The 2500-nt window shown below is 39.9% G+C and overlaps 1 protein-coding gene across 2 annotated transcripts in view; it reads right to left on the minus strand.

The window, feature by feature from the left end:
* Positions 1–2121, minus strand: part of LOC115216302 (voltage-dependent calcium channel gamma-7 subunit-like) — a 52350-nt gene extending 50229 nt beyond the window's left edge. Inside the window, exon 1 of one of the 2 annotated variants that reach the window (XM_036506942.1) lies at positions 1798–2121. The gene's annotated coding sequence lies outside the window, so the exon portion shown is untranslated. The remainder of the gene's footprint in view (positions 1–1797) is intronic. The other variant, XM_029785504.2, reaches the window with a different exon arrangement.
* Between the last annotated feature and the right edge of the window lie 379 nt (positions 2122–2500).

Raw genomic sequence — 2500 nt, forward strand, 5'->3', positions numbered from 1 at the left:
TAAGGCGGTGAGCTGGCAGAATCGTTAGCACGCCGGGCGAAATACGTAGCCGTATTTCGTCTGCCGTTACGTTCTGAGTTCAAATTCCACCGATGTCGACTTTGCCTTTCATCCTTTCGGGGTCGATAAATTAAGTACCAGTTACACACTGGGGTCGATATAGTCGACTCAATCCGTTTATCTGTCCTTGTTCGTTCCCTCTATGTTTAGCCTCTTGTGGGTAGTAAAGAAATAGAAATAGGTATTTCGCCTTGACTCTACGTTCTGAGTTCAAATTCCGAAGACGTCTACTTTACCTGTCATCCTTACGGGGTCAATACAATAAGTCGCAGTTGAAAACTGGGATGGAGTGGGGGGTTTATGTAATCGACTCATCCCCTCCCCCCAAATTATTAATTGATGTAGTATTTATTCCGGGTTTCTACTTTCCGAATTCAGATATCGACAAGATCAACTAAGCAATTCATTCTTTCGGGATTAGCAAAATAGAATTAAATACGTACAGGACTCAGTCACAGCGACTAACTCCCTCCCCGAAAAATTTGAACCCCTGTCCCAATGCTAGAAACTGTTACAATAGGCGGGAATCGAGAGATCCCTAAGAACATACGTAAAAAGGATTTACGGTATTAATTATGATTCTTTACGTTCTGAGTTCAAATCTTGCTGCGGTCAGCTTTACATTGTACCTTTACGGGACCCTTTCTTCTGGAAGCATAAGGCCTCAAATTTGGGGGAATGGATTAAGTCGATTAAATCGACCCCAGTCCGTAACTGGTACTTATTTCATTGACCCCGAAAGGATGAAAGGCAAAGTCGACCTCGCCGGCATTTGAACTCAGAACGTATTAACGGGCGAAATACTGCTAAGCATTTCGCCCAGTGTGCTAATGATTCTGCCAGCTCGCCGCCTTTACGGGATCGATAAAGTAAAGTCAATATTATTCACCAAAGCACCTCCACGAATGTTTAGACCTGCGGCTTATGTTTGAAACAATATTTACTGTATTTTAACGTGTATAAAGAAACACTTTTTATCAAAAATTAGGTTTAAAAAATATGGGAGTTTCTTATATATGAATAGTATTATAATCTCTTACAAACACTTTTCCAAATTTAAGCCCCCCAAAATTAGGGGTTTCCTTATACACGAGGGTTCCTTATACGCGTTAAAATACGGTAACAATGTCATTGTTTTTGTTTTATGTGTGTTTTATTTCTTAACTGAAGTTTTTGCTGGTTTTTTTTGTTGCTGAAGTTTTTATTATTGTATTTCAGTAACTGTTCTTTATATTTATTATTGTTGTTGTAATTGTTATTCGTCGTGCGTTCATGTTGTTTGTGTGGGGTGGCTGTGTGGTGAGAAGTTTGCTTCCCAACCTCATCGTTCCGGGGTTCAGTCTTGCTACGTGGCACCTTGGGCAAGTGTCCTCTACTATAACCTTAGACTGACCAAAGCCTTGTGAGTGGATTTGGTTGAAGGAAACTGAAAGAAGCCCTTCATATATGTATATATATATATATATATATATACGCATGCGTGTGTGAGACTGTGTATGTGTTTGTTTTTCACCATCGTTTGACAACCGATGCTGGTTTGTTTAGGTTCCCGTAACATAGCGGTTCGGCAAAAGAGACCGATAGAATTAGAATAAGTACTAGGCTTCCAAAGAATAAGTCCAGGGGTCGATTTGCTCGACTTAAGGCGGTGCTCCAGCATGGCCGCAGTCAAATGACTGAAACAAGTAAAAGAGTAAAAGAGTATATATATATAAACAAAAAATAATCTTAGCTTACCTGGTTTACTCCAAAACAAAAAGTTTAACTCTTCAAACTTTTGCTATTGAATCTGCGGCGAGTTCCACAACTTCTGTCCCGGGATGAAAGTTAAACTCAGCGCCTCCGCCGAGGAATACAGCGATTTCCATAAAACATTTTCACGCATGCGTAATGAATCAGCATGAATATTTCTCAGCAACTTTCTTTCCTTTATTTACTTTTGATAATTTCCTCTCGTTCGTTATTCACGTTATCGTTGTTGTTGTTGTTATAACTGCTATTTTTGTTGCCTCTGGTATTTCTGCTGTCGTTCAGGCAGTTGACGTTGTGTTCGCTTTTGTTGTGTTGTTGCTGCTGCTGCTGCTGCTGTTATTGTAGCAGTGACTTTTGCTGTTTTTGTTGTTGTTGTTGCAAATACATGTGTTATTAATGCTTTTGCTGCTGCCGCTGCTGCTGCTGCTACCACTGCCGCTGTTCTTGTCTTTGTTATTACTAATGTAGTTCCCGTTACTTCTATTGCTGCTGCTGCTGCTGTTGATGCTGCTGTTGATGGCAGTATTATTAAAGCCTTTGTGGTTGCTTTGTAGTTATTATTGTTTATTGTTCTACTATTGCTACAACTATCATTGTGGTAGTTCTAACTATTGTTGTTGTTGTTGCTGTTATTGCTGCTACGGATGTTGCTGTAGTTGTTGTTACTGTACTTGCTCCCAAACTTTTT

The sequence above is a fragment of the Octopus sinensis genome, linkage group LG10 (assembly GCF_006345805.1).
Source record: "Octopus sinensis linkage group LG10, ASM634580v1, whole genome shotgun sequence".
Taxonomy (NCBI): domain Eukaryota; kingdom Metazoa; phylum Mollusca; class Cephalopoda; order Octopoda; family Octopodidae; genus Octopus; species Octopus sinensis.